Raw genomic sequence first — 23,060 nt, 5'->3', positions numbered from 1 at the left:
ACAGTCCAGTGTGCAACACAGCAACAATCTTTGAGCAGTCATTCCTGGAGCTGCTATGGAAACAGAAGAACTGCTGGAAAAGAGTTTTCTGGCAACTCATGGCTCCTCACCTGCAGCCTGGGGCACACCACCTGAAGCTGCTATCATAATGCCTTGTCTCCTATCTCATTAGGGTAGAAGGTAAATTGCAATTCTTTATTCCTCAGCACAGATCACAGAAGTATTCTAAATAAATTCACCCCCCCCCTTTTTTTTTTTAATATGATAATTTTATTTGGAGACTGCTTCCAAACTTGTTTCAAGAAATGCTTTGGAATGAAGAATACAGTAGTTTACATTATTCAAATAGATAAAGATCCTCACCACGGTAATGCTGCACCCCGTTCTTTAAAAGCTGCTGTTAACCACTGAATGTTAACACTCTTTTTTTGCCCCAGTTGGACAACTCCATGATCAAAACTACACTCATTAAACATGTACCAAGAGACCACAAAAAGACCTCCCTTATTTTCAGTAAATTAAACATGTTGTTAAATGGAGTGCTAAGATTGAGTCTGAGTTATCAAATGCAGAAGCGCCCAGCTCCAAACTCATAGATCAAGGGACAAAAGCTATTGGTGGAGCTTTAAGTCAATGGAAACATTGGCATTATTTCTACCAGCATTGGGGAGAGCACAGACAGGTAATAATACAATAAACATTCCTGAACCCCAAATTTCTCCAAAGAAGGAAATGGTCCTTGGACCAGGCCTGAAGCTTTCCAGTGAAGAGCCACAAAAGTTTGTCCTGCTGCCACACAGACTTTGTTTGGTGACTAAGTATGCCTGAGTATCTTGTTAACATGCCCTACAATCTTGAAAGCTGACCCTTTGCAATAAGAAGTGTGACAAAGAAACAAGCTCTTGAATGGGGAAAAAAGGCTCTATGCCCCAAGCACTGTAACCCGAATAAGGGGCTTTCTGAAGGAACAAAGCTGCTTGTACACAGGTGCCTGCTCCTTGAGTCAGCGGGTAAAGTGCAAGCCAGCAACACTGCTGGGAATTGGGCAGCGCAGGAGTTTGAAGCAGAGGCTGGTCTGCTTTGTCTCTCGATGTCACAACAGTTCCTGAAAATTTCAGAGTTCCAGGAGAGCTGCCTGACTTCCTCTGAGCCGCTGCCTCCAAGCTGCATTCGCAACACTGGCGGCCTGTGTATTTCAGGAATGCAAAAAACTGGCACAGTGAGGTCTATGATTCAGCCAAGATGATGTGTTGGGACATGACTGAAGTTAATTAAAAGGAGCTTAAGACAGACAGACAAAAAAAAGAGTTTGCAAGACTTCTTAAAGAGCCAATTAATTATTATTTGTGGCTACACACGCCAGCTGGGCCACAACATGGAATCTCCCCAGCCCTTACCACTCACCTCAGAGTCTTTATACAATGCCAAAGAAAACCCATATGCAGGTCAGCCTTTGGGAGCTCTGGGCCAAACTCCCTCCACTAGAGCTAAGCAGAACTTTACATTCAGCAGAACAGTCTTGTTTACACCCACAGACATATGCTTGGTCTAAATAGTGGACACAGAGTGAGAAATGAATGATATCTCGGTTGACCCGTAAAAAAGCACGGCCTCTGCAGAGCAGGATGACCCAGTGACAATTGTCTTTGTAAACATGAACTGGAAAAGGAAGGACTGGCTCCACCTGGAGTCAGGGTGGGGGAAGAGAGAATAAATGTGAATAATTTCAGCCCCTCTACTGCATGACAGTGATTATTTTCTCTGCTGCACAAGGCACCCACACTTAAAGGAGCATAATTTCCCTGAACACACTTCCAGACTAGTTTCCTATAAGAAATTTATTGCCTCATTAGCAATTCCCTAAGACTCTAAATTCCTTTAAATTCCCAAAGACTAAATTCCAAGTCCCAAGTCTATAGACCTAAACCCTTCATTACTTCCCTGAGGACAGCTAAGCAATGTTCACATGTGTGAGCAACCTCCTTGCTTTCAGTTCTCTGTACATTCAGCCAGCACCGTCCCAGAGGCACAGCTGAGCAAAGCCAGGAGCGGGCCCTGCCCAGCCTTGGGATCTCAGAGCCGCATCACTGCACTAAGACAGAGCGGTCAGAGCTCCCACTCACTGAGCAGGCTGCCTGACCAATGCTTACCAAAACCTGCATTTTCCCTGCTCTAGAGGACAGACCGTGCTAAGGTCTGTCCGTAGCTGATGTGTAAGAGGAGGCTGCAAATTTCAAGCGGCAGAGGGTGATTGCAGTTTCTAAAGCTGCCGAGTGCGTGTGAGTGGCACGGCCGGGCTGCTCCCGCGGCAGGGCCAGGAGCCTCCCAGCGCTGCAGGCCCCACACCTGCTCGCACAGCCCTGCCGGCACGTAGACCTTGGCAGCCCCTGTGGCATTTGCTGGAGTGGGGGTGGGAAGACCACGCTGTCATTTACTCACAGGTTGAGCAAACCAGGTGCAATCAGTTTGGGTTTGGCTGAAGAATCCTCCACCCTTCTCGAGTTATTTAACCCCTGCAGTGCCAAACCTTTAAGCATGCCCAGGGCAATGACAGCATTAGTCTGCAGAGGAGGCATCTGTAGATCAGTCATCATTCTCATATTGCCAAAGGCAACACAGGAGGGATGGGTCATATTAAGAGAAAGATAGCCAGCCCTCCAGATACTCTACTCTTAAAACTATGTTAATCAAAGCAATTAATATATACAGTAAATATAAACCCAGCTGTCATCTGAAAATTATTTCATTGTCCTGTCACCTGGCCTTGGACAAGCTAAAATAATGCATGACAGCCCTCTGAAGAGCACGGCATAGGGATCAATATGTTGCAGACGCAATGGGCAAGAAGGTGGCAAACAGCTGGACAAGCCAAGCCTTCAGGACGGGGAAGCGATGCAGCACTGCCAGTGCCGTCCTGGGACACAGCTGCACGTTCAGTCCAGTCTGTCCCGTGGTAGATAGACAGGAGCCCTGGGATCCATGGTGTGAAAATTGCTCTCTGGAACAGCCACCTTTTACCTTCACACCCACTGAGCTCTCTGGTTTGTGGGGTATACATCTTGCAGCTCACCAATACAGAAGACTTGAGTATGCAGTTTGTAGGGGGTGGACAGTTACCAGACCCTGACACCAGGGGTTCATAAAGTCAACTAAGGGCTCTTCACTCCCAGTCTGTTATGTTCCTCAAAATTAATACTGTAATAACAAAGCCTTAATTTCCCTATGGGAAATTGCTGTGCGCAGATCATTCAGTCTGGGGGGGGGGGAACATGTCTGCAGAAAGGCCTGGAAGAGCAGATTTTGAGTTTCTGTTTCCAGTTGTTCTTCTAAATCTTTCACAAAGGGTTGAAGAAACAGGGGAGGGACTTGGGGGGAGAAGTCCCGATTCAAAGTAGCTTAACACCTTGCTGGATCCTTGCCGAATGCAGTTTCAAACAACTCCAAACTAGCAGGAAAAATGCTTCTCTCGACCCCCGAGGGGGTCAGTGCAACACTGGCACAAGGCAGAGCTCAGATTTGACACAAAAAGACTGGGTTGCTCACCTCTCTCCGGGGCTGAAGCCCGGAGAAAGGGGCACAGCTTCCAGAAAGGGACAAAGACAGCCAACCCCACAACAAAGGACACTTTTCAGCAGCACATAAAAGGAGGATCTGGCTCTGCCCCTCCGGCCAGACCCCACCCCTCGCAGCGTGGAGGCCTTGCCCCAGCCAAATCTAATCAAGTCTGACACACAAGACAACACGGACGGACACTTGCCTTAGGCAGCCCCCTCCTCTGCTCCTCACCCACAGACCTCCCCCCGACGCACGGGGCGCTTCCTTGCTTGAAGAGCTCAGGGCAGCCCACGGCCCCATCCCTGCCGGCCATCACCCCCTGCGGCCGGGCAGGCACCGCCCCACAGCCCCCGAGCGGGTGAGGTGAGCGCCCTCGCTCCACGGGCCTGGGCCTTCGCTGCACTGACGGGGAGGCTCTGCTCGTCTGTGGGGAGAGGCAGCCCCCGGCCCTGCTGTAGTGGGGCACGAGCATTGCCTGCTTGCAGCCACAGCTGAGGTTCCCTTTTCCTTAGAACCTCCATGACTGCCCCCATGTACCTGGAGGAGTCTTTGCCCCCCCGCAGCCCTTGTAGTCAAAAGCGCAACTTAGTGTTGATTAAAGTACACAGGAACTGGGCCAGATCCTCAATAACACAAGTGTTCCTTCAAACAGGAGAAAAAAACCCACAAAGCTTTATAATAATGCATTTAAGCATTGCTGGGACAATCAAGTAACTGCTGAAGGTAGAAAGAGCTCAAAGCAGCCAGACCTATCCATTTAAGCATTATATGGGAAGCTGGGACAATCAAGTAACTGCTGAAGGTAGAAAGCTCAAAGCAGCCAGACCTGTCTCATAATAGCAGGGAAGGCTGAATATTTCCTAAAATTGTCCCTCCTGCATTATCTACTAGCTCAAAGCAGCCAGACCTATCTCATAATAGCCTGTCTCATAGGGAAGGCTGAATATTTCCTAAAATTGTCCCTCCTGCATTATCTACTCCACTCCTCAGGTCAGGACTCTGTATGCTCCAGAGTGGGCGAGAGTCTAGCAAAGAAAGCTGAATAAGCATCGCTTGAAAGAGAGGAGGCAGGAATTCACCAAAGTGAAGAGGAGGAGAAGGGAGCAGAGGCTGTTTTTAGAAGTACTGGCACCACCTTTGTGTGCAGTGGCCAGGAAACTGGTTGGAAGCCCCATGACTTGAGCAAGACACCCAGACCTGGGAGCCAGAAGAGGAAGGGACTTGGCAGAAATTCCCCCGCAAAGCAAGGAATCATTTATGCAGCAGAATATTCAGCTTGGCCTCACTGCAAAGAAACACTGCCAGATACCTGATCGTGCCACCAGTATATTAGCACTCCACTCCCCTGCTCTAATACAGTCATGAATCTTCTTCTTCCATTTGATCAGTTTTACACAGCTTCTCTCTAGCCCCTGTCTTCCTTCACTGCCCTGGGGCCAGCACAGTGTTCTCCCAGAGCCATCGGTGTCCCATCCCCCTGGCTCCCAGCTACCCAGCCTCATTCCTTCCACACTTGCCCTTTGGGCACTATTGTCCCACCCTCTCCTTTGACAGTCTCATAGCACATGAAAGGGTGAAAACCACCATTCTGGCCTTCCTAGGGTTAAAGACAAAGAGGCCAAGTATCAAAGAGCCAACTCAGAGAAATTTTGGCACCTGCAGGAAGCTGAGATAACCTGGCTGATGCATTGCTAAACTGACTGCTTCAGTTTATCTTTACCCTTCCTCTCTGAACTAGCTGCGAGTAGCTCACTCCATGATGCAGCGTGGCATAAAGCCCTGGGTAGCCAGAATGTCTGCAGGAGACAGAGCAGATAGGGGAATATTCTGTCACTGCATTTATTTTTTTACTTGCTTGCACCACAAAAGGAGAGTGAGAGGCTCAATACTAGGCAGCTGCAGCTGCAACCTGACACAGTATCACAGTGGAATTAAAATGCACCTTTCCATAGTGCAGAAAGTTGTCTGGGTCAAGGGTTGGTGGTGCCAGCATACACCGATGGATGAAGTCTGAGAGGTTTACACCCATGCCAGCCAGAACTTCGAAACAAAACAGTGCCACTTCAAATACATAGACATCTAAAAGCTTCACTGAGCAAGTGATAGTCATGTCCTTGTTTTCTGAACGTGTTTGTCCCTTTTCTATTTTAAATAATGAAGCAGAACAGTTTTAACTGTTAGAGGCTTTTTCAGGGCACAGCCATACACCAAATAATTTCTCTTTGCTATAGTCCATGGAAACAAAAATAACCCTTTGAGAAAGACTATAATCAGCTGCTTAGAATGTGCATATCTCTCTTCCCAACAAACACAGAAAATATAAATCTACACATGAGTTGTAGTCCTGTTTTAACATGTCATCTACTAAGACTGTCAATTTCAGTCTAGCTATGAAAATATGTTGCTGGAGGAATAAAATCCTAGCTGAAAGTCTGGAGCTAAAACATAACTATCCTGGAAACATTTGTTAATGAACAAATGACTGTGTAAAACATACACTAGCATTGACAATTGTATTTTAATTGTCCTCTGTGTTGAAAAGAAACACAAACATATCCAAATCCACTTGGTCAGTGTTAAAAATTGAGACAGAAGAAAGTTCACTTTGGACCTGCTACTTGCCACACTGGGTTTGAAGTTACATAGAATTGGTTCCAGACCTTTTGTCCAATGAATCCTGCTGCAGACAGGACCCTGCATTCTTTCCCTTTTAGAATAAATGCTTGTACAGGGAAGGCCTTGTGCCCACATAGCAAAGTGGGTGACAGCAGGTATGGAGGGAAGAACAGAAACGGATTTTTGATCGTGGCTAAAGGGGATGACTGATAAGCGTAGAAGTACAAAGTTTGTTCTTGGATACTTCAAATTAGAAAAAGTCTATTCCATTGGGTCCGTGCCTAGTTTTTGCAAGTTAGCTGGATTACCATCCTACCTTTCTTTCCACATATTCATTCATGCCATGAGTTTAAGGCTCCTGAAAGGCACCAGTTATTGGGGGTAGATAGGGTGTATTTGTTTGTTTGAACTCTCCTTGCAAAAACAACAATAAAAGAAGGGAAGAACATTGGATGGCTTCAGATTTGCTTTCCAGCAGAGTATGACTAAGGCAGGGAGGCAGCCTGGGAAATACACTCAGTCAGGACTCTTGGGTGGGACAAAAACATACAGAGAAACTCAATAGAAAATAAACAAAATAGATTGAAGTTTCCAGTCATTAGTAGAGTGAAGAAAATGGAGACCAAACAGGTGATTGGGAGGCAGTTTTTGTGGACACAGCCTGGAAGGGAGGAGAGCCAGGAGTTTAATCTCCAGGCATCTCCAGGCACAGTCTATTAATATGGACCCAGCAGACTGACAGATTGAAGTAATAGGTGAGAAAAGCAAGAGCAGGAGAGACAGACCAGAGATTAAAGCTCACTTGGAGGTGAGTGGTCCAAATGCTGTGCTGGACCCTGGTTAGTTGCTGTTATGTAACTGGAGATTTCACATTGGCTTCCTGGAAGTTTATAGTATATGGTCCAAATGCTGCGCTGGACCCTGTTTTGGTTAGTTGCTGTTGTGTAACTGGAGATTTCACATTGGCTTCCTGGAAGTTTATAGTATTCAGGAATCTCCTCCAAGGAGCTTGCTGTGCCTGAATGGAAAAGCACAGTGACCAAGGTGAGCCACAAGCAGTCAGTGGGAGGTAGAACAGAAAAGGTGTGAGGATGAGGAGAGAAAGTATTTAAGAAATTCAAATTGATGATGGTTTATGGGATAGGGAAAATCTGAAGAGGAAACGATAACAGACAAAAGGAAGGTCCTAGGAGAGAACACAAGTTCTTTGAACTGAAATTCTGCTTTACTTTAAAACACACACATTGCAACAGAGATGCACATACGCACACACAAACAAGTCAAGTATGCACATGAACACAGTTGGTTCTGGATATCCCTTCTTTCTTTAATTGGTCCCAGGTGAGGCATCAACAATCACATCTGGAAATTTTTATACAAATGGCAGGAAAGCCAATGACTCGGGTCACAAATATTTCACGCTCTCTCTTTGCCAGAAACACGGGACAAATGTGGTTTACATCTGCCTCCCTATAAATACACACACACTTGCAAGATTCTCCGCTATGGCAAATAGTTGTGCGAGTAAAAGCAGAGCTGGTCAGTGTTCCTTCCATCCACCCAAAGGAGATTTGGTCAGAACTGAGAAGCTGGATGCTGGGGTGATGCCTGCAGTCCAGATTGGTATAAGGATCAAGAGATGGCAAAGACATCCTTCCTTACTGGCTGTAGAAGCAAAACACAGAATCAAATTACATGGATGAGTACTTTCAAAAGCTGCGCAGCCCCTGCCTTCCGGACCCAGACTCTCCATGAGACCACAGTGTCAGGCACACCCAGTTTCTGTCTGGCATGCAAACTCAGATTAACTTTCAAAAGCTCACCTTTCAAGAAAAAAAAGCCACTGGGTCCTCCCTTAATCCCCTACTCTTCCTGCCTCAGGTGCCAGCTACCACCTGAGTTTATCCACACAGAGTCAAGAAGAAACTGTAATAGTTTCTTGTCTGTGATGCACCAATTCAAGCAAAGCACTGCCTGACTTAATTGTTTGCACTCTCCTTGCAAAAACAACAATAAAAGAAGGGAAGAACATTGGATGGCTTCAGATTTGCTTTCCAGCAGAGTATGACTAAGGCAGGGAGGCAACTACCCAGTGTGCACTGGTGCTGCAAAATGCTCTACAAATTCAACTCATCTCAGAAGTAAGGACCAACCTCTTGGGCATCAGAGGATGAACTCAGATCAGGTTCTAACATAGCACTGTTTCCTAGCAGAAACAGTGTTCAGCTTCTGCACAACTACTCTATGAGCATTATAACTGCAAGAGATGGACACTATCTGTGTCAACAGTTCTCAGGAACGCAGAGGAGCTGTATTTCTCTTCAGTGCTAGCTAATTCTTAGAAGAACCACGATATCTTTGCTCTTCTCAAATGTCCTACTAGTGTAGGTGATGCTGTTGGTACTTGGCAGTAGACACTGGTTTAGGAGGACTGAGAGGCATGCTGGGTGCAACAGAGTGTGCACAGCAGGCAGAGCCGGGCAGGGACAGCTTACACACCCCTAATGAGCCAACTCTGATCCTATCTGTGGCAACTTTGTGTTGCTCCAGGGGTAAAGAGACTGCAGAGGTGACTTAACTAGATGTCAGAGCGAATCTCCTAATGACACCAAAACAATCCAGTTGGCATTTTTTCTTTCCCTCTGCTTGCCCCTGGCATAGTGGATGTGCCAGTAGCTGTTTACAGAGCTCTGCCAACTTCTGGGTAGCAGGGTATGACATGGCTCATTGCCCCTCTAAAACAGCCTGGAGTTTGCAGCTCTGAACTCCAGGATGATGAAGCTGCTTCACAGACTTAGATCAAAAATCATTTTCCCTCTCTGAGGAGATTGTCTAAAGCTAAAGACACAATTTACCCACCTCTGAATGTCCACTGTTAAGCTTCCTACCATCAGAATTTGTAATGGACAAGAGTCAACAGCACCCAGCTACTCTATTTCTTGGGTTTGATCTTTTCCCTTAATCTGTGGCATTTAGCTAGAGCACCTGACCATATTGTCTCTCAGCTAAAGCTTTAAAACAAATAGGAAAGTTCCATGTATGTTCAAGCAGGAGTTGATCACTCAAGCAGAACAGCCCTGCAAGAAACACATTCTCTTAAAGTCAGTGGAATTCCAAAGGCAAAGCACTTAAAATTGACAAAACGTCATCATTTTTTATTCAATGTTTAATTAACACATTCAATTTACCTCTACTCCCACTGTTGCAAGAGAGATTAATAGCTTACTAATTTTAGGTGTTTTTTAAGGATTAAAGAAATTTGATTAAACATTTCATCTCTTGACTGTTAGATCTTTAGAGCACTCCATCAGCCAGATTCAAACCTGTGATGCTGCTGGTACCTGTCTGAGCCTCACAAGTCCAGAACAGGTACTGCCCTACCAGGTACATTTGCCTCATTCTCTTTGGACCCCTTCAAGGGACACTGCTGGAAACAGGATCACTGAACTGATCAATGAGTTTGTCATGGATGGCTCACACTACTTCCTGGAGCTTTCCTGGAGCTTTCCAGAAGCCCGCACCAGGCTAGCCAGCATGCCATGACCAAGGAAAACTGAACCAAGTAGAAGCACAAGTGTTTGGAGTCCTTGCTCCAAGTGCTGACAGACAGTGCCGTGCTCTGATTTATTCTCTGGAGCCTTTCTAAGGGCACACATTGAAATGACCTCCCCACGTGTCTCATCTGGTATGCCACAGGTGTGAGGCTGTTGCTGCTCTTAACATCTTTTAAGTGTTCCACCAGATGAAAAGATGAATTCCCTTTGTTCCTTGGAGATGGAGTTTCTTTCATTTCCTGCATAAGGATGCAGTCCACACTTCCAGTAGAGGGAACAGATGATGTAGGCCTGGAGGGTAGGGGTGCATTTGCATGGGATGGGCTATCAGGTGGGTTTGCACAATTAATCACTTTCACCCATCGGGCTGTACAGGGCTGGCAACAGCAGAACTGTTCTGAGGGGGTGCTCTGTATCACAAGAGCTCAAGAGAAGAAAACCATCATTTCAAACCTCTTTGCTCTCAACCCATGGAAAGAGTCCCCTTAAAACCAAAGATGAATGAAAGGACCATGATTTAGCTTATTTGCATATGTGATTATGTAAATCAACCTACTGCTTCTTATCCCATGACAGCAGAGCTGCCTGCAGAAGAGCCTCCAGTGGAGAAGATTGGATTATGGAAAGGGACATATGCGTGAAAACAGGTCCTAGCTGCATATTTAGAGTTCATCAGCAGGCACGTGGAAAAAAGGGGAATTTAACCCTTCACTGTCAGAGAGACAGGACAGAGATAAGCAGTGCAACAACCATGGAGAATGCTTACATACAATGCAGTAGCCTTTACTGGAACATGTTTAAGGAAGTATTTTGTGATCACTTGGAAACTGTGTGCAAAAGAGTTAATGATCATAGGCCAACAGAAATCAAAATGGTGAAATATTTCTAGCTCCAGGATTATCACAAGAAGAGCCACCTCATTGACATGTCATTGTCACCTTGTGATGTGCACACAGAACCCGCTTGTTGCTCACCAGCATGCCCAGTGCCCACCTCCTGAGATGCATGTTCAGCATTCCCATACAGCTATCCTGTATCCCACTGCTGGCTGGACTGTCATCTGCTCCAGCCTTCCAGCTGCCATCCCACAGATGCAGCATCCAAGCCAGTGCTAGCTGCACTGCCCAGGATATGCCACAGCCCTATAACTCCTTACTCTTTTATTATGGATCTGCCTGCCTAGCACCCCACTATCTCCGGGGGTGCCCAGGGCAGTAACAAAGCAGTTTTTTATCACTGAGAGGCTCAACAGGCCCCATCAGTGTAGCAGCACTGCTGGGGTTAACACAGTCCCTGTCCAGCATATCTAAGCTTCTGTAGGAAGGGGAACATTTTTAATCCTGTGAAGAAACTGCTGCATGGATGACAGAAGTAAAGACACCAGGCCACCTCCATCTAGAGGAAACAGGAGCAGCATTCAGGGATGCACAGAAAGTCCTACATAGTATTTTGCAAGCTTTAAATAATCTCTTACTAGGGCTAATAGGGCATCTCTCACAAAAAAAACCCCAAACAAAAACCAACAACCCAAATAATTCATTAAAAGTAACAAAAGGAAAAAGAACTGGCACTTCTAAAGAACATGGCTAATATGAATCAGACATCTCACAAGTACTAATTTTAAACTGACTGCAGGAGTAAGTGACAATAACTTGAGGATTCCAAGAAAAGTCCCAAAGCAAAACTAAATACCTCTCTGGATTTCTCTTTGTTCTGAAATTTGAATCAGGTTGATTATGGCCAAGAGTCCCTCAACTTTTAAAGCCAACTTTGATGAATTTAAAGTTTCTAAACCAAGGGAAATAAAGTAGATTCTTTGGAGGAATTTTGCATGTGTAACACAAATTCAAAGCAAAAGGTATTGTGTGGGGGGAGGGTAGGATTTGTTTTGTTAATCCTACCAAGACTGGCAAAACAATGGGGCATTGTAGTAAAACTTTAGGTTGATCCAGACCAGTAATATCTCTTCAAGTTGTTCTGTCAATACCTACCCTGGGTCAGCCACCCTAACTTATCCTTTGTGAATATATGGAAAAGCACATACAGCAGCTGACACTGGCTAACTCTGGCTTATTTTTCTACTGTAAGCAGAACTGAGGTGAGATCAAACAGTGCTGAGTCACACCCAAACTTTGTAAAATGGCAGTATTTTGCACAGCCCTGGTAGTCCCAGAGGACCCACTTCAATATCTGCAGTTTGAAGTGTAAATGAATAAAAGAAAATTCCTTCACTTACAGGATTCCTCTTCCTTCTAGCTTCCTTAGGATCATCAGATTTGATGCCCTCAAGAACAAGATCAAATTCAAGATGATGGAGCATCTGGAATGTATCTGTGCTTGAATCCTGCAGTTTAGATGCCAGCTTCTTCTTCTGTGGTGGCAGTGCCTCTGCAAATCATGCTCAGAATGAGGGGAACAGCCAAATGTGTGTTTGTTTTCACTATCTTCAGAATTAAGAGAGGGGATTAGGTGTGGGGTTTCTTGCATGCCAGCTGCACTGCTTTAGCCATAGCAGTGTCCTGATTCTATGGTAGAAAGGATGACACCAGAGGAACAACATCCATCTAGCTCCAGCAAAAGTATTCTGGCAACTTGCAAGATAATTACTAAACTTCCACTCATTTTTGGTTTTCTCCTCACAGTGGAATTCAGGGTATGTGGTGGTCGGAGTCCAAACAGCCCTAGAGGCTTGTATGGGAGGGACTGCCACTCATGGTCACTCCAGAGAGGAGTGAGAAGGCAACAGAAAGGAAGGAATCCAGCTGAGGGAAGGAACACGCATGCGGACAAACCCATCCCACTGAGGGTTGCAAGGAGGAGCAGTGTGCCGAGTTCAACACATCCTGAGGGACAGAGCTTGGAAGCAATGAGAAGGTCTCTTGGATGCAGTCAACAACAGCAGTATGAGCTGGCTGCTGGCAAGGGCTATCGATGGCAGCATTCACATTGTGCTGCTTTTTTGCATTTTGAATGCCCCCTATCAGGCTTGTACCACTCCAAAGCACAAAGACCCTATGTACACTAAACCTCTTCTCTTCAGCCTATTCAAGGTTGGCCATGGACTGTGCTGTTACCTGTATTTGAGAAGGCCTGGGAGCAGCTCCTGACTCTGCAGTCAGGAACTGACAAAAACGTGGCAAATGTACCCTGCAGAGACAGCCTGGCACGTTTAACCTACACCAGCTGGAAAAGTGACTGCTGAATACTGGAAACTGCTTTATCCATGGGGTTGGTCTAACAGCTGGTTGGCAGCTCTTGTCAAACTGACCAGGAGCTTTGTGCCCTAACAGTAGGGTATTCTGTACCCGCTGCTCATCAGTGCCCACAGCAGGTTAAAGAGCCCCGGGTCAGGGTGTGCTCTCAGTGCAGCTGCTGGAGCACTGGCAGTGCCCTGGCCCCAGCCCGAGTGCCAGCACCACCGCCATGAGGCAGCCAGCCCCAGCCTCAGAGGCTGGACTCCAGCAATGCCTTCCCATTCCCGGCTGGCTGTCTCCCATGTGGCGACGCATAGCACTATTCACCCGACTATTGGCCCAGCCCAGAACTGTTTTTATTAGAAAACACTAAGGCAAGCCTTTCCAAGCCTCAGAAGAATCATCTTGTAAAGATCTGGGCTTGAGATGCCAAATGATTGCTGCTTTGGCAGAGTCTGCACATTCATTTTTTATTGGTCACAAACGCTTTCCAGATGCTGGCATGCTGGCTGCAGATTGCAACTCTGGGGACTTGGCTCCCAGCCCCAGTCACTTTGTTAAACTCTTGACCTGCTGTGGGTTAAAAGAAGCGGGGAATGGGACTGAGTCACCATGAGGGCATTGCTAAGAGAGAGTGCGCACTACACAGCAGAGACCCATTTCAGCAGCTTTCTGTGCTCAGCTGGCATGGAAAACATTTAAGGTGGTCCACAGCAATCCAGTTCAGCTGCCAAAGCTGGTGAGAACTGCAGCACAGCACCAGCCTGCGCTTTAGGAGCAGGGGCAGAGAGGCTGCCCTGCAGCTGGATTTTCCACACTGCAGCCCATACACTTTCCATCTTTTTTTCCTCTGCACAAGTGGATTTCCCATCCCTGCTGCAATACTAAAGCAATCCTCTGAGCCAGAGCCATGTGCAAGATCAGACCGAAAGCTGAAGCCTGGAAACCTTCTTTGGGTTCAGGTTTCATGACAAGCCTGAAGCTTGTTCATCAAGAAGGTTTGCAAACCATTGGGGAAAAAAAGGCTTTCTAGATTCTCAGTTGTTGGTGTCCCAAGTAAGGGGGAAAAATAAAATAGAAAAAGAAGAGGAGATATGAACAAGCAGAGGGAAACACAATTTTGATGGAGCTGTTTGATATTTTTCTGAATGGAAAAAAATTCCCTTTGAAAAACATAGCTGTTACAAATCATTGGGTTTTTTCTCTCCCTCAATAGGGCAGTTTTAAAAAAAACTAGTATTTTGCACTTTTGGATAGATTTCCTAACTGAAATTCTGCAGCTGATGACTTTCTTTAATCTCAGTTTTCAAGAAGAAAAAGTTCTCTCAAAACCTCAATTCAAAGAGGACACTTTTAGATGAAATGAAATTTTTCATGCTGCTTTGAAATATGCAGCCAAAAGCAGTATTTCAGAACATGTATTTCCATTCAGAACTTCGGGACACAAAGGAAAACAGTTCTTGATAAGATAATTGACCTGAGCTTTGATGCAGTTTCCTCTTCTGCTTCTGGGGCAGGGGGTGCTCAGGGAACAGAGCTCCTGCACAGGTCCTCTGCCCATGACATCACCTCAAGGCTCTCATCCTGCTCTCCCACCCGCTCCTTTTACAAACTGCTGCCTAAACCACAGCCCTGAGGAGCTCCTGGGCTCTGTGCTTGGGCAGATGATGAACGGTGCTGGATGCCAGGCAGGACACAGACAGGATGGGAGGCTGGTGCAGGAATGCACAGCAGGGCTGGAGATCAGCCAGGTGCTGCTGGGAATGGCTGGTTACCCTTCAGCTGGGGGAAACTGCCAGCAGAGGTCTGCTTGCTCCCCTCCGCCCTACAGCTGGGGATGGAGACTTTCCAAGATGCTGACAGAAGCAGGATGCTGAGGGACATCAGGGTGAATCACACTGCTCCAGGTGTTGACTTCTAACCTTTCTTCAAACCTTCGTGGGAGCGCAGTGTTACCCACAGGCTGTTCATTAGAGCAGGCAGGGCCACAGGGGCAAAAAGGAGAGAGTGAATGAGCCAGTCCTGCTTAAGCCTTCAACAGCCACACAGGGAAGAGGTTTCAGTGGGAGCTGGGATCTAACTCTTTGTACTCATCCTCCAGCAGAGGCCTGCCCACAGCTCTCCTGCCCACGTTTGCAAGCAATGCCCAATCCCTTCAGCAATACTTGTACAAATAGAAGGCTCTGAAGTCCAGAGGAAGTATTGGGGGAAGGTTTTACCAATGAATCTGGTCCAGTGATGCTAATTAAATCATCACATTAGAGCTGGGGGCTTTTTTGAGTAAGTGTTACCACTTGAGCTGAATTGCACCTCAGATCACAGCCAGGTGTGTTCCCTGGATCCAGAGAGCCCTGCCAAACTCATTTCACTTGTGATACTAAGGCTAGCTCCAGCACAGTCTCCAGAGATGAATAAAACAGGGGAACAACCCAGTGTAAACCTGAAATCTTTTAGATTCAGCCAAGTGGAAATCCAGCCTGACTCCCCACCCAAAACCAAACAACTGAGAAAAAAAGAGAAAGTTTTACATAATCTCTCCAATGTTACAGCAGACAGTGTTTCTCTGAGGACATTATGTAATGTCTCGTAAGGGCTTTTAGCTGAATTATCAGGTGACTTGCACAATTACTGAAGAGAAAAACAGAATCACAGGTGAGCAGTAGGTGTGAGAATACACATCTGCCTGTTATACATTAGCAGCTGGAGAAATGATTCAGATTCAATGAGATGTCACTGGAGATAGGCTCATACTACAGACCTCAGGTTCAGAGGACCTGGAGCTGTTTCAGTCTGACTTTCTGGCCCATGCCTACCTTCTCCAGCATGAGGGAGGACCTCTCCACAATCCTTTGTAGAGGGACGGACTCTCCAGAGTGAATTTTCCTGCCACCTCAGATCTTCAGGCCTTTCGAACAGGAATCCCTGTTCTGAGACTGACTGATTGTGTCACAGTGACAAAAAAGAGAGCTCTTGGCTATTTCTCCTCTCGCAGTCCAAGGATGGGAAGGATGAAAACATTCCAGATTAATTCCCACTATGTAGATGCTGATGTTTACTTCCAGGCTGTTCTCTCCCTTGCCTCTTCTGCTCACTGAGAGCTGTAGGGGTACAGGAGGAAGAACATGTGCAAACAGAGCCAGTACATCAGATAATATAACCCCTCATGCCAGCTTCTGACTTCTGCCTCAAGCAAGAAGCAGGGAAAAGAAGCTCCAAGAGCAAATTCTGCTCCAGAATCTCTCCCTTCTGAGGTTAGGAACCTTCTAATTACCAGCTAAAGTTACTACTGGCTTGATGATGCCCATCTGTTCATGTGCCAATACTGCCTTTAGTCTAAGCAATTGTCCTCCTCCCTGGCATTTACCTCTCCTTTTTCTCCTGTTCTGTGTATTTATAGAATTTCTCTCAGCCTTCACTTCACCAGATTAAAGTTTTATTGAGGGCAGATTTATCTAATGGGTTTTCACATTTGCTTTTGCCATACATTGGTCTGTATTTGTCCAGCTTCAATATTTGAATGAGGCAGCTTTGTTTTCAGATCAGCATTGTCCTTTTAGCACATTGCTGAAGAGGTACCTTACAGCTTCATGAGAGCAATGAATCCTCTATTGCAATGCAGAGTGCTTTGCAACAGAATAAATATTCACATGAAGACAAATCTACAAAGTGCTATCAACATGGTAATTATTGAAGCAAGGGGTAGATATTAGCACACTGAAGGCAAGAGAAGAATAAGGTGGATGGTACTGTCTCAACTACTGTTGTTTGAAAGAGAAAAGGCACTTAGCAGAATGGAGAATTAACTTCTAGACAAATGGAGACACCAAGTACTGCTCTTCAGCAAGCCCCTAGGCAATAAATTGATGAACTTGTCCTACAGAAGAGGAAAAAACAAGTGTTGCCAAATTTTTAATATTTCAATGTGTTTTCTGTAGATGATTCTAGTAATAGCAGAGTAGTTCTGCAATTGGAATCACAGAATTTTAACACAGGAAACAGAAACCCTTAATAATCCCCCACTTGCACCATAATCAAATTGCTGGTACCATAACCTTTTGTGGTAAAACCAGACAGACCAGCAAAGGCAAATGCCTCTTGGGTGAGTACATGCCAGTCTCACATGATGTTGGGATGAGATAGGAAGGCTTTGTCTTTCTGGTTTTGTGTTCCATAATGCTTTCCAGTGTAGTAATATAGCTTACATGCATACTATCCTCTATCCTGTGAGTGCAACACAGAGATGTATATGTGATACGTGATGCATTTAAGCCAGTATGCAGCTGGTTTAAATACATCTGTGACCTGCATTCCCAGCAGAAATCGCCTTAGTCTCCATTTTCTGGCCAAATTGTTGCTAATATTTTGATGTAGTTTCTGCTAGAGACATTTTAGAGGATAGATTTTGTACATAGGTATAAACCAAACAATTCCATTGACAGCTGACAGATATATTTCAGATTTCACTAGGACAATTGATATAAAATCTCAGCATTTTGTGTCCCTCTCAAACTCTGCTGAGAAGTCTTATTGGTTAACTAACTTTTGTATTTCATCCCCGAGGCAGCTGAATTAGTCTAGGGAGTGAATAACTGAGTTAACCCATTACACTGTGTGGCTTCCTACAGAGAGCAGCGCTACGCAAGAACGTAGCTTCAAATAATTGAAGGTAAGTGCACCTCACTAGGTGGAATTCTAGGAGATACGGTCAATCACCCAGGAAGCTCTAAACCACATTCATGTCTGTTTAAAATGCGTTTGGTTTACATTCTATAAAGGGAAGGACCGCTCCTCCCGGCCGAGGATGGCTGCGCCACCAGCGGCTCTCCCGCGCCCCCTGCCACCTGTTCCCGGTATTGCAGCACGCTTCCAGGATCGCCGGTTCCCACTGACTGACTGCTCTGATTGCGAAGCTGTGGGAAGGGAGGATGGCTGAAAGGAGAGTCATGGGAAGATTCCTTTGAATCAGCCTGGGAAGAGATGGTTTCAACTCACCCTGCTCATACTGGTCATCACTACTCCTCCACTCAAAGAGTTGAAGTCAATCACGGTCCACTTGCAGGCCAGAAAGCTCCTTCATTTTGCTTCCATTCTGGAGCCTCATCCTTGTCATGTTCCACTTCGGCGTGGGGAAAAGGTATGGCTCTATTGTTTGTGCCTGGATTTGCTCTCTAGACTTACCCACACACTCATGCCAACACACAGACACGATACATAGCAAGAGTAAGAGATTCATCTCACATCTCCCTGAAATTCTCCCACTTTGAACTCTGCCAGGTATCACCATCATCCTTATTATGATTCCTACAACAATCTTAGCAGGTTTGCAGGACACACCACTGCTAACTCATGGATCCGGTGGATCCCCTCCCTCAGCTCTGGTGCCTCTGCACAAATGGACAGTAGCTGCCTTTAGCAGCCACTCGGCCACAGCACTTCCCTGGACCAACAGGACCTTCCAGCAGGAGCTCCCTGGCGTGTGCAGCACTCTGCCTTTGGACCAGGGCATCCACAGCTCCAACATCAGCACCTTGCATCTGATTGCTCACTCCTGTCCTTTGTGACTCACCATCTCTTCTCGTATTCACATCTGGTTCTTTGCAAGCATTTCATCAGGAATAAATAAATATATATCTGCATCCATAGGCAAATACCCAAACCTGTATCTAATACTATCATGCCAACAGGGATTAAGGAAAGAACAGAGGGTTTGGAGCCCCTTATGAAGAGGTGAAGATTGATATAGAGAATGTGTCATCCTGAACTGAAACAGGAACAGGCGAGAAGGAGAAGAAGAGAAGGAGCCCCTACATAGATCCTGTGGGACAATATTTGTAAAGAAACCTCCAAATTCCCCTCCAGACATCCCATTTAGGATTCCTTGGGTTATGGAGCAAGAAGGCAGCCCCCACAGATTAGGGAAATGAAAGTATGACTAATTTTAGTCCATCATATTTCCCTAGCTCTGGAAAACAAAGAATAAACACTGACTGTCAGGGAGCAGCTAGCAGCTTGGGACCGAGACTTCATCTCCAGGATTTTTTTTCCCTCATCTCTTTGCTGACAAAAAACCAAATTTCTCTCTTAAGCATTTCTTGCTTGCTTTCTCTATCACTCCCTTCCTCTGAAAGTGTAAAATGAGTCAATTGGATAGCGAATCAAGAAAGAAAAAGAAGAAACATTCATTAGGAGCTGCAGAGAGTCGATATCTACCTTCAGTTGTGGGGATTGGCACGGATTCCTACCCATAAAGATAAGCCTCCACAGCTGTAGTTCTAGGAGGTTAGATCGTTCTCCAAGCATGATAAGCCTCAATCCAGTGGATAGTACAAAGGAAACAGGGATTTCCCCAGTACTGGTACATACTGTGTGATATTCCACCTTCAGGAAATATAAAATGGATAGATTGTAAACCCTTGAAATCTAGTTTTCTAGTACAAGATCTTTGAAACAGTTGTATCGATATAGCAATTACACCAGACAGTGTTGTTTACTAACTGCAGTAATACACCATAATAAATAATAACCTACCTTTATATTATAATACATATTATACGTACTACGATTACAGCTAAAACAAATATTTTGCTGAGCTAATGCAACTAATTTAGCACATATAAAAATCTTAGCCTAATTTCAGGTTTCACAACTGCAGAAAGTGCCAAAAAAAAAAAAATTATGTTACAAGTGTACAATGTGGTTGAAATGGTCACAAGAATGTTTGAATTGCCTTTCCTGTGCAGGATTAACAAACTCAGCAAACTGCACATGTGCAGTGGGAAGGTATTTGATCACTCTTGTTTAATACACTCTTAACTAGATAAACCTCTGAGGGGGAACCACGCTGCTGTAAGAGCAAGAGCCATTGTAGCTCTATGTGCTATGATGTGCTGTGCCCTGCACAGGAACATTCTGACTATTCTACACTCCTCTAATGCCCTTTGGAGCTTTAAGGAACAGTGAGAAAACTCACAGAACCATGACAAGCTGTTCACACCTAGATCATCACTCAGGTGCCCTGGTTAACAGTCATTGCTAGCAGTGCTTCATAACCCTCACGAGCTGTGTCGTTTTTAAACAGGTGGTAGGCGTGTTAAAGCAGGAGGATAAATTTGTATTCAGGTAGAAATGAAAACATTTCCCTTTGCTAACCCTAAAGCACGTGTGTGTGTACAAACACACATACACCCCCCCCCCCCCCCCAGACTTTATCATAATGTTTTCCAAACACAACCTTGCTGCACAGTGCATCACAGCTTAGGGGTAACTACTCTGAATGCTTTAGGACAAGGATTGGTTTTTCCACTCTCCAGTCTAAGACTAACAATATTTTGCTCCTGCCTGATTTTGTTCAAGGATGGTCAATTCTCATATTTGCAGTTAGACGTAAATCAGACTTTTCAAAATGATGCTAAGTTCTTCTAGTTATCCAATAATTGCAGTGAGCAGGCTGGACAGGTCTTCCTGGCCTTCAGAAAGAACTAAATATGCCATCTCTGGGTTCCACTCCTAACCCTTCCTTCAGCAGCCTTTTCATTTGCTTATTTCAGTGCTGGATCCACCCTATACATAAAAAGCTTAGCAAGCCATCATGCAAACCAGCAGAGGTTTTCAAAAAAACCCTATATGCAGGCAGAACTACAGTTAACATGGTTTGGGGTAACCCCACAAAACCAATAACTCCAACTTTGGAAGAAGAGCAGTGACTCTTCCTGTACCACTCCACACTGTCATAGGTGAAATGAAGACATAAACAATTTTCATCCATCCCAGCCTCACCCCGTTCAGCACAGATGTATGAGAAACACCAATGGCTTGAGTCACAGGACTGAAAATTGGGGTGTTCATTCTCGACCTGGTGGGCACATACACACTTAGCCTGGAATATCATGAGCAGAGTTTGCCCTGAAATCACCTTGTAAGTGACCTTGCCATTGCTTTCCACTGCCACTCAAAGCACTGTATTACAGGTGTGGAAGTGTCATTGGACCATGAGCTCTGCATCCTTCTTTTGGAATGAGAGGAGCAGGGTAGGGTCTACCTGTGCTGAGCTTCAAGCTGCTGCAGGTATATTTCTACCATCAAAGTGGATCCTCTATCTCTGCATTACATTGCAGTCATTCTAAATTAAGAAGAGAGGAAGAAAAAAACCATGATTGGAGACTGAAGTTTTATGAAAGCTGAGATTCCCCCATTCTGCTTGATACCATCTCCCACATCAGAAGAAGCCCAATAGCCGTGGGCTTCCCATCCATCTCTAGCTCCTAAATGGCAAAGCTGCAAACAAACTCTAAATTAGGCAATGACTTCAGGTAAAAGCAGAATTACCACACACTTGTCAAGCAGCCAATTCAAAGCAGCAAGACCTGAGGAGGAGGCTGAATGTTTGATGGATTTGCTGGCTTGATTGGCTGCCACAATGCCCAAGATGACCGATGACACTTTCTTGGGCAGGAGCCATCTCCTGCAGGGCCCACACCCTGAGCAGAGGCTGCTCTCCATCAGAGCAGCTGGCTCCTGCTATGGGTTTACACTGGCTGGATGTTTGCTCCTTCCCAACTTCTAAAACAGGTCCTACTTGTAGGGGGGTGGTGTGGGGCTTGATGTGTCTCTGGTATTTATAATTACACATTTATTGAGCTTGTGCAATCCTAACTTCAGCTTCAGGCCAAAAGTTCATTGCTAGAGGGGTTCAATAAAGAATTTCCTCCTGAGAATGGAGAATTACATCACTTGCCAAGTGTGTCAGGCGGTTTTCCAGCCTCCTGTTGGGTCACACCCATTTTGACTACTCTAGTGGATGGATACTGTACATGCCTGGCTGTATCCCTCAACTCCATTGGATTAATTGTGCCTGTATGCTCCACACATCAGAAAAATGAATGAGGTTTTCATAAAGCCCTTATTATCACGAGCCTCAGGATGCTGAAAAAACTGAAGCAAGTCAATGCATAAGAACCAAAATGGATTTCCAAGCAGCAGACAGCCAACTGTTGGATATTTTGCATGTATAACCCTAAAATATCAGACTTTTCTTTGCAAATCTCATCACACAGGCCTTGGTGACTGTAATTACGTTTTTCTGATGGAATGCTTAATAATCTCAGGTACACATCACTTACCATGTGTAAGTGATGCTGGAGACAGTGTCTACATTTATTGATGTAGATGCTTCCTACCCCAAAGACTTCAGTCTCTGTTCAGCGTGATGTCCTGTTTCTTTCATATTGTTCCTGTGGCATCATGACGAGCTGAATACATGATAATGTACTATCATCTTTCACTCAAGGAAATACAAATCCTGTTCCTTCCATATGCCACTAAGAGATCATTGCCTGTCTCTCCAAACACAAAACACATGACCGAAGATACTGAAGAGGAAAAACCATTTCACCTGTAATGCTCTTAGATGATATTGCACCATGCTGGCATGATGATTAACAGAATAATCCCAGTGCAAACAGATAAACCAGAACTCTTACACAGACAGTTTTAGTTTATGATGGAGTCTGACACTACTGTTGGTAGCAAACCGAGGGAGTGAGGCTAATTTTATTGGCAATATCAAAGTTCATGTGAGTATAAATGCTCTTCCGTAGCCTTTCTGTATCAGCTGTCTTGATGGCCTTACTGCACTAAACTTTGCAATGCAATAAACAAATTTTCAGATGGGGAAACTGGGACAAAAGCTGTATGTCTCTCAGGGGATCACATAGTGAGTGAAACTGATGGCATGAACACCTACCTGTTGCTGGTCTATGCACTCCATTTGCTGACCACCAGACTAAATGTTTTCCACCTCACAGATGTATGGGCTGATTATGAGAAGCACATTACAGGAAGACATGGATTTTGGTGGAAGAACAGACTGGAGTGGAGGGATTAACATGATTTAATGAGTCACTTGGGGAGGAGAATTGGCACACATAAAAACAATCCTATTCAAAGAAATTTAGCAGATGAACTAGGCCCTAATTGTAGAAAGATAGCTACACTGCTGTAGATCCAGGTGCCTTTTCTCCCAAGGAAACAGCTCAGTGCTCACAAGCCTCAGAGCTCCTGCACTCAAAAAGGAGCAAGAAGCACACAGTTATTTCTTGGGAAAATAAAAGCAGCACAGTCTGGTGATTTCTTTTATAGCCAA

The sequence above is a fragment of the Pyrgilauda ruficollis genome, unplaced genomic scaffold (assembly GCF_017590135.1).
Source record: "Pyrgilauda ruficollis isolate IOZ18807 unplaced genomic scaffold, ASM1759013v1 scaffold9, whole genome shotgun sequence".
Classification (NCBI taxonomy): Eukaryota; Metazoa; Chordata; class Aves; order Passeriformes; family Passeridae; genus Pyrgilauda; species Pyrgilauda ruficollis.
This window is presented reverse-complemented; position numbering follows the sequence as displayed.